The following is a 9,666-nucleotide window of genomic DNA, read 5'->3' as shown; positions in this document are numbered from 1 at the left end:
TAATCTGCTACATTTAGAAAGCGTTAGTAATATACAATTGCCTACGAGAAGCAACAAGTTTTATCCAGTAATCAACACAAAGGTGGCGTGTAGTTGCGGTGGTGAGCAAGCGGCCAAGGACAAACATGTGCGCCTTCTACGTGACCCGCGGCTCTCTGGTGGCCACCTCCCGAGGGAGTCCCGCCAGGCAGCCTTTGTGGAAGCGCAAAACAGAGCCTGCTGTGAGGGGGCAGGAGGCATCGGTGGGAGGGGGAGGCTAGAGATAGGGAGAGGCTCAGGTTCCGGGGTTGTGTCTTGGAAGCTTCAACAATTCCCACGGCAGTGACACCACGAGGGAGGCAAACGAAACCAACGCACGTGAAAATGACTTCGTTAATTGCCCTGTCATTCGGCGCGAGGCTATTGATTAGATCCAATTACACGGCCACGGCGCAGATGAGAGACGGCGAGGTGATGCAACGGAAACTACCCAGCGCCGCACCACACACACGACAGGAACCGCAGCGAGGCCTCCACTCTGCCGCTGTGAAGTTGGAAAGGAAAATTGTTGACTTTGCTTGCATTGTGTGTGTGTGTGTGTGTGTGTGTGTGTGTGTGTGTGTGTGTGTGTGTGTGTGTGTGTGTGTGTGTGTGTGTGTGTGTGTGTGTGTGTGTGTGTAAATTAATATTCTAAGAAATAATAATCCTTTATCATTATTATGTTGTATTGTTTGGTTTTGATTTGTTTCACATTTGCATTGCATTCTGAAAAGGTGAATAAGAGACTAGACGGTCTATTCTCTTTTTTTATGCTGATTGCTCTCTCTCTCTCTCTCTCTCTCTCTCTCTCTCTCTCTCTCTCTCTCTCTCTCTCTCTCTCTCTCTCTCTCTCTCTCTCTCTCTCTCTGGAAAGTTTATTCATTTACGTCATTTGTTCTTGCTTTCTATTTATATTCTCTCCCTCAGGTCCTTTCTCCTCAGTCAGAGTCCTTATTTCTATTTGTTCTTTTGTATATTTTTCTTGAGTCCTTCTTACATAATATCACTCATTACAGTTACTGTCCCTATTTCATGAGTTTAAGGTTTATTTCATTGTTCATTGGCACGTGTTTCTAGTGTTTGTTTCTTTTTATTATTATTAGTATTATGCTCATAATTTCTCCCCATTTCATTCATCCAAAAGTTTTTTTTTTATACAAGAGGGACAGCTGCCAAGGGCAACAAAATATTAGAAAAAAAAGATCCACTGGAACTGCAGCTTCCCTAAAAGATATCAAAGAGTTAGCCAAAACCCTGGGACAAATGTCTTGACACTTCTTTCTTAAAAGAAGTCAAGCCGTAAGAAGATGGAAATACAGAAGCAGGTAGGGAGGTCCAAAGTTTACCAGTGAAAGGTATGAATGATTGAGAATACTGGTTAACTCTTGTATTAGAGGGTTGGATAGAATAGGGATGAGAAGAAAAAGAAAGCCTTGTGTAGCGAGGCAGCAGGAGGAGAGGAGGCATGCAGTTAGCAAGATCAGTAGAGCATTTAGCATGAAAACAACGATAGAAAAAATAGCAAAAGATGCAACATTCCAGCGGTGAGAAAGAGGCTGAAAACAGTCAGTCAGAGGAGAGGAGTATGATGAGACGAAAATCTTTTGATTCTACTATATCTAATAAAACTGTATGAGTGGAACCCCCCAAACATGCGAAGAGTACTCCATACAAGGACGAATAAAGCCCTTGTACAGAGTTTTTTTTTTTTTTTTTTATGGTAAGGCCTATAGCGCCTGTAGGCACACTTGAAGAGTGTATGGGAAGCGCTGTTCAGCTTCCGCCCATTAGTGGCGCATGCAATTTTATTTATAGTGGTACCCATATTAGGGCCCATATCACCACCCAAGCTCATCCTGAGTGTAACCACCTAGAGCCTGGGTATCATGGTGGCATGTAGGTAACTTTAAACCACTCGATAAATGGCAAAGTGTTTTAAGGCTGTACGTGGTGGGATTCGAACCTACGCGTGGACGTCTACCCGATCCCACGCTCACCACCTTATCCACTATGCCACCGCCTCCCTAGCAGTTGGAGGGGCGAGAAAAACTGGCGGAGACGCTGCAGAACGCCTAACTTCGTAGAAGCTGTTTTAGTAAGAGAAGAGATGCGAAGTGTCCAGTTAAGATTATGAGTAAAGGACAGACCGAGGATATTCAGTGTGAAAGAGGGAGACTTGAGTGTCATTGAAGAAGAGGGGATAGTTGTGTGGAAGGTTGTGTCGAGTTGATAGAAGGAGGAATTGAGTTTTTGAGGCATTGAAAACTACTAAGTTTTCTCTGCCCCAATCAGAAATCTTAGAGAAATCAGAAGTCAGGGGTTCTGTGGCGTCCCTGCGTGATCTGTTGACTTCCTGAAGGGTTGGTCGTCTCTGGAGGTCATTAATGAATAATAGAAAGAGAGTGGGTGATAGGACAGAACCCTGAGGAACACCATTGTTAATACATTTAGGAGAACAGTGGCCGTTTACCACGGCTGCAATAGAACGGTCGGAAAGGAAACTTGAAATAAAGTTGCAGAGAGAAGGATAGAAACCGTAGGAGGTCAGTTTAAAAATCAAAGCTTTGTGCCAGACTCTATCAAAGCTTTTGATATGTCACCGAAATCTCTTAAAGAGGATGACCAAGACTCAGTAAGGAAAGGTAGAATATCATCAGTAGAGCGACCTTGACGGAAGCCATACTGGCGAACAGATAGAAGATTGTGAAGTGACAGATGTTTGAGAACCTTCCTATTGAGGATAGATTAAAAAACTTTAGACAAGCAAGAGATTAAAGCTGTAGGACGGTAGTTTGAAGGATTAGAACGGTCACCCTTTTTCAAGAACAGGCTGAATGTAGGCAAACTTCCAGCAAGAAGGAAAGGTAGAAGTCAATAGGCGAAAGAGTTTGGCCAGGCAAGGTGCAAGCACAGAAGCTTAGTTTTTGAGAACAATAGGAGGTCCATAAGCCTTCCGAGGGTTTAGGCCAGAGAGGGCATGGAAAACATCATTACAAAGAATTTTGATTGAAGACATGAAATAGTCAGAGGGAGAGGAGAGGAAGGGACAAGCCCAGAATCATCCAAGATGGAGTTTTTAGCAAAGGTTTGAGAGAAGAGTTCAGCTTTAGAGACAGATGAGATGGCAGTGGTGCCACCAGGATGAAATAAAGGAGGGAAAGATGAAGAAGTAAAGTTATTGATGCCAGAAGTCACGAGGGAGTTTGAGTTTGAAAGATTTTGACATATTTATGAAGAAGTATTTGGCAAGTTGAAGAACAAACTTGACATGATTCCGGGCAGAAGTATAAAGTACATGAGATTCAGGTGATGGAAGGCTCAAGTACCTTTTGTAGGGAACCTCTGTATCACGTATAGCACGAGAACAGGCTGTGTTAAACCAAGGCTTAGAAGGTTTAAGTTGAGAAAAGAATGAGGAATGTACGCCTCCTTGCCAGACATTATCACCGTTATGCGTTCAGCACACAGAGATAGGTCTCTGACACGGAAACAGTAATCATTCCAGGAAAATCAGCATAATACCTCCTCAGGTCCCCCAACTGGCAGAGGTAAAAAGTCAGAGGCACCTCCGCTTTGGGAGATCCTGAGGAGGATTGGAGAAATAGGACAAGATACAGAAATGTGATTGTGATTGGAGGAGCCCAACGGAGAAGATAGGGTAAGAGCATAAGCAGAAAGATTAGAGGTAATGAAGAGATCAAGAATGTTGGGCGTATCTCCAAGACAGTCAGGAATACGAGTAGGGTGTTGCACCAGTTGCTCTAGGTCATGGAGGATAGCAAAGTTGAAGGCTAGTTCACCAGTGTAGGGAGAGGAAAGCCAAAGCTGGTAGTGAACATTGAAATCTCCAAGGATGGAGATCTCCGCGAAAGGGTAGAGGGACAGAATGTGCTCCACTTTGGAGCACATTTACTATAATCAGAGGAGTTAGGGGAGAGATAGACAGTACATATAAATTTAGTTAGAGAGTGGCTGTTGAGTCTAAGCCAGATGGTGGAAATTTCAGAAGATTCAAGAGCGTGGGCACGAGAGCAAGTTAAGTCGTTGCGCACATAGACGCATATGGTTTGCTTCCTTTTTTTTTTTTTTTTTTCATTGTGAACAGAAAAAGAAAAATCGTTACTTATCATGCATAATATTTTTTTCTTATTTTATTTCACCCGTTCTGTTGTACGGTTTTGCTCCTTTTTTTTTTTTTTTATGCCCATTGTTTACTGATATTCTATACGTTTGTTATTTTTTCTCTTTTTTTTTTTCGTCTTGGTTTATTTAAGACGCTGCCGGAGAAGCGAAAAAGAAAACGAGCCTTCAGCAAACACCACGTGGTCCGGAAGTGACCCTACATTCCCTCCCTCAGTTGCTGAAAGTTAAAGCAAGTTAATGAGACTAAATGACAGGAGAACTGACGTCACTCGATTCGCTGCGTGTCTCGTGTCTTGGCCTCTTCGTCACGTTACCTTTTAAGTTGAACGTCATTCGCTGGAGAAGAAAGACATAGGAACTTTTTGGATGAGCTGATATTAATGAATGGCTAGATTTTTGATGAGCTGTAACGAGATGTAGTTTTGGTAGACTAATGACTTTATTAAGAGAAATGAGCTCTGACTTTTAGACAAATATGTAGGAAAGGTAACTGGATTTTGCCTTGTTTCAATGAGCAAGCAAGACTTCCATTTTAATCAGTTTAGTTGACAATATCACAGCATTTCCTTTATTTTTATGAACTTAACAACACATGACTTTGCATTCATTAAAAAGTCTGAAATTTCTTGATTCTGCAAAAAGACAAGATATTCATTACTCTTATTTGTATTACGTACCATATCTGAGAGAGAAAACAGCAGCGTCCTTTTAAGGAACTATACTACGTCGGTCTCTCTTGTCCATGGTCTCAGAGTACTACGCCACCACAACAGCAAGTATTAAACCACACCTCTCTCTGTAACTTGCTCCAGATAATCGAGTTTGAAATCCAGTTAGTTGAGTCTCATCCCAATCCCTTCACCCCCTTGTGGTGGAAGCACCGTGTTCCTGACGCCCCACTTGGCTGTCCACGTGACTTCTTCGTTATAGTGAGCCACAGCACCCGGCAGTCCCCTCCTACCCTCGCGTTTTGACGCATAACTTCAATAATTTAATGAATACTTGGAAAACTATTGCCAATTTTACTATTTCTTTGGTCCTGAGGCATTACTGTTGCAGCGTGGAGAGGCAGGGAGCTGTTGGGAGTCTTGTAAGGGCCGTGGGAAGACTTACCCGCTTGTTGCGTTGGAGTTTGTGAGCAACGCGGAAGACACGTGACGAGACCACCTTGTTTGGCCCATGAATCGTGTGTTGTCGCTCGAACTAACTTTATGATAAGTTTCCACAGTCGCAGGAAGCTTTTCAGGATGCTAACAAGGACGGAACTTGTTGCTAGTCGACTGGTTAGTTTTCATGTTACTTGGTTTTGTTTCGTTGCTCTCTTACAGACTATGAATACTGAAATACTATTACCCGGTTGAGTCTTATTAACGGGTCGCGTCCTTACTCTTATACAATATTCCGAGTGCTTTCTCTCTTACATACACACCCACCATCACACACACACGCACATGAAACATCGCAAGAACTTAGATTACTGACAGACACTCCAAGGGAGACAGAGACGACGTGAACGTGAGAGAAGCGACGAACGACTCTAGATAACGAAGAGACTGACGTGGCTAGAGGTAATGATTAGCACGACTGGCAGCAGCAGACGGGAAGTGTGGCTAACTCTCTCAATCGCAAGGTCACTGCCGTTGTGTTTAGGGAGATTTAAGCCGAGATTGCAAGGGGAGGAGTGACCCAGGATGACGCAATAGTCCATCACTCCGTCCCACTTAGGTCAATTAGCCGGAAAATCAGCGTCACCTGAACATTAAGCCTCCGAAGGGCCTGTCATTGGGCCTCTCCCTTCACTCTTCCTCTCTCACACACCCTCTACCTCTGTGGTCAATTCAGGGCGCCGGCTCAAGGTAGCTCTAATTAAGGGTGATCCACATTTATCTTTTATTTGTTGTCTTTCCCTCGTTGCCTGAGCTGAGAGGTCACTGCTTGGCGTCCGCGGGGAGCTGTTTTTGGCGTGTGTGGGAGGCTCACGCTGTGAAGTGTCAGCTCTGTGAACACAACAGCCGCGTGACAAGTGTGGTTTACCTGAGCCCGCGACGCCTTGTGTTGCTCTCGCTGCTCCAAGAATTCATGTTCAACTTATTCACGGGATTGTTAAGAAAATAATCTCACAGTCAGGTACAAGTGGGGCTAGTTATTTCAGGTATTTTGAACACGCGTGGTTTTATGCTTATACACTCGCATACGCGCGCGCGCACACACACACACACACACACACACACACACACACACACACACACACACACACACACATACACACAGCCCGGTAGCTCAGTGGTTAGAGCGCTGGCTTCACAAGCCAGAGGACCGGGGTTCGATTCCCCGGCCGGGTGGAGATATTTGGGTGTGTCTCCTTTCACGTGTAGCCCCTGTTCACTGTTCACCTAGCAGTGAGTAGGTACGGAATGTAAATCGAGGAGTTGTGACCTTGTTGTCCCGGTGTGTGGTGTGTGCCTGGTCTCAGGCCTATCCGAAGATCGGAAATAATGAGCTCTGAGCTCGTTCCGTGGGGTAACGTCTGGCTGTCTCGTCAGAGACTGCAGCAGATCAAACAGTGAATTACACACACACACACACACACACACACACACACACACACACACACACACACACACACACACACACACACACACACGACAATAAGAGAAGCTTCAAGTGCCCATCAGGTCTACTCGTGGTAGTCCCTGTTTGAAATATATCGTCTCATCTCCACCTGTTAACCCCATCCATACAGCTGCCTAATTCTCTTTTAAAGCTCTCTATTAACTTAGTTCTAACAACATAGTTACTGAGTCCGTTTCGTTCATGTGCCACTCTAGTTGAAAACCAGGTTCTTTCTCTTTCTTAAACCTATTTTTTTCAAGTCTCAGTCCATCCATTATTGCTTGTTCTATCCTGCTGACTGATACTAAGAATTTTGCTTACGTTCCCTTCGTCATAAGGCTTATACCACTTAAAACTTCTACCAAGTCTTCTTTTAACTTACTAAGGAGTGCAATTTTAATTCTCAATCTCGTTTCATAGGGAACATATCTCATCCCTTGTATCCTGTTTTGTCATTTTCCTTTATAGTGATTCTAGATACGTTGGATGGACTTACCGGAGAGAATAAGTTATATTTTAGAGAAAAAGCTGCTTTAGATAACGACCTTTATACACTAATTATTAAACTGAAAGCATTTATAATATAGAGAAAGAAACGGAAGGTTGATAGAAATACCCGAGGGAGATTTTTGACGTTCACATATAAATAGAATGAAAACAATGTACGAGTGAAGTGAAGCTCCGGAGGCAAACAGGAAAGAAAATAACAGCTTTGACTAGAAATAGAGAGAGAGAGAGAGAGAGAGAGAGAGAGAGAGAGAGAGAGAGAGAGAGAGAGATGGGGATGTTTGGGGGAAGGGCTGATTTTAACAACCATATGTTACAGAAATTAATTTAGCAGAGATCACAGACAACCACATCTGTTCTCTCATCACTACTGTCTTCAGAAGCTACAGATATTTAAGTCCAGTCTTTATTTGTGTAGTTACTTTATTATGTGATGCTGAAAAAATCTTCGGCATTCTATTCCTCCAAAATAGCAATAACTTCCGTTTCAATGTATTTTACTGATCCTCAAATTTTCCACAGGCCTTACGATGATATTTTTTGGATGCTGGCGCCTTCCTTGGCCTTCATTCAGTAGCCTTTGTGTTTCCCCAAGTCACAGTCACCTCTTGTTTGTCAATAAAAAAAAAAAAAAAAAAAAAAAATGCAAGATTAAATATTTAGGAACACGATACTTAATCCTGTAAAAATGGAATACAAAAAGTAAACACACACACACACACACACACACACACACACACACACACACACACACACACACACACACACACACACACACACACACACGAGGGACCCCATTGCGTTCCTCGTTGCCTTTCTTCTCGCCATCCACTCTTTCCCTCGCCGCGTGCTTTGTTTTGCGTTACTTTGTTCTCCAGGCGAGGATATTTTTATGCAAGTCTTCACATGATACATTTAGTAAAAGCTCCCAGAATTTCCCGGAAAACATGTAAAAATAGTCAACATGAAACAAGTCTATAATGTGAGCAGCATATTGTCAACACATGTTTGCATTCGTTCATTTTTATTACTGTTTTTATCATTATCTTTTAAAGGTTTGTCGTTGTAAATTTCTTATTAAATGCCATATTTTTTTTTTTTTTTTTTTTTTTTGGCTCTCTATAGATAATGATTAGTATAAGTTTCATTATTATCATCATAGTTATTATGGTCATTACTATTATTATCGTTATTATCATTATTATTACCACTGAAGACACGTGCTTGGAAATCTGCTAATAACTGTCACGGCTTCTCGTCAAGGTCAAAGTTAGTGCAATTTTAGAATGTAATTTTGACAGGTGACACTGACAGGCAAAGAAGAGTGATGCACTGACTCAAACCTTTAATGCCCTTAGCTTTATTTCTGTTTCGTTAAGTCATCTAGTGTTACTCTGATGAAGCAAGTGTCAATGTGTCATCAGCAGTGAAAGGATTCGATGATAGAAATTAATTAGTATTTTCTTCTCTTTCTTTTTTTAACTCTTCCTTTGACGTATTTTTTTTTTTTTTTTTTTAAGGGAAGGGGGAAGTTGAGCAAGACTTTCTTTGCATCTCCCTTTTTCGTGTGTGTGTGTGTGTGTGTGTGTGTGTGTGTGTGTGTGTGTGTGTGTGTGTGTGTGTGTGTGTGTGTGTGTGTGTGTTTCCTTGGCCAGTCTCTGTGACACAAAAGAAAAAAATCATTTTGTCAAACCATAGCCTCCGTGCCTCCCAAGCTAACCAGAACGTGTTTGGGACCCCTATGTCCGTCTGCCAGTCAGCCCGCATGCCCATGATCGTGACGCAATGCCGCACATGTTTAGTTGAGCAGGAATGTCCCTCCTTATTGGGTGTACATCCGTGTTACCCTCATACCCTCACACATTCTTGTCCTCGACCAGTCACTCCAAATGCACCTTATACTCGTCACTACCCGCCTCCTCCTCCATCAGGGAGTAGTAAGCTAAAAGGAAGCTCAGGAGAGTTTTCCTTTGTCAGACAGTGTTGTCGCGGTGGTGGTCTTGCCCGTGCGCCGAACGGTACGTGTTGGTGTTAAAATAACTCTGCTTTGAAGGTGCTTGGTGCTACTGTGAGACCAGTGCGTGTCTGCCCGCCAAGGACAGTTTCGGGTTTGCATTATAGGTAACGTATTATGTGACAGGTCTCGGCCATGTCATATCGATGAAGCAAATGAATGAAAAATTATAAAGTATATAACAATTCCCTGGGATGCAGAAGTTTACACTGTGATAATAACACTTCTTGCGAATTATACCGTATTTTTACACCCATATTTCCAGTGCGTCAATATGCCACGGTGAGCTATGCGAGGCTCAATAAGTTTGAGAAGAGTGTTGAGGAATGCCACGCTGCTGACAGTAACAGCAGCAGTGACCAGAGGAACGT

The 9,666-nt window shown here is 42.9% G+C and overlaps 1 protein-coding gene across 1 annotated transcript in view; it reads left to right on the top strand.

Annotated features, from left to right (window-relative positions):
• The first annotated feature begins 9,210 nt into the window (after window positions 1–9,210).
• The window catches only part of LOC123504703 (ras-related and estrogen-regulated growth inhibitor-like protein), a 47,510-nt gene continuing 47,054 nt past the window's right edge, over window positions 9,211–9,666 (top strand). Inside the window, exon 1 of the mRNA XM_045255443.1 lies at window positions 9,211–9,299. The gene's annotated coding sequence lies outside the window, so the exon portion shown is untranslated. The remainder of the gene's footprint in view (window positions 9,300–9,666) is intronic.

This window comes from Portunus trituberculatus, chromosome 17 (genome assembly GCF_017591435.1).
Source record: "Portunus trituberculatus isolate SZX2019 chromosome 17, ASM1759143v1, whole genome shotgun sequence".
NCBI lineage: Eukaryota > Metazoa > Arthropoda > Malacostraca > Decapoda > Portunidae > Portunus > Portunus trituberculatus.
Note: the sequence above shows the minus strand (reverse complement) of the source record. Positions and strands in the feature narration are given on the sequence as shown.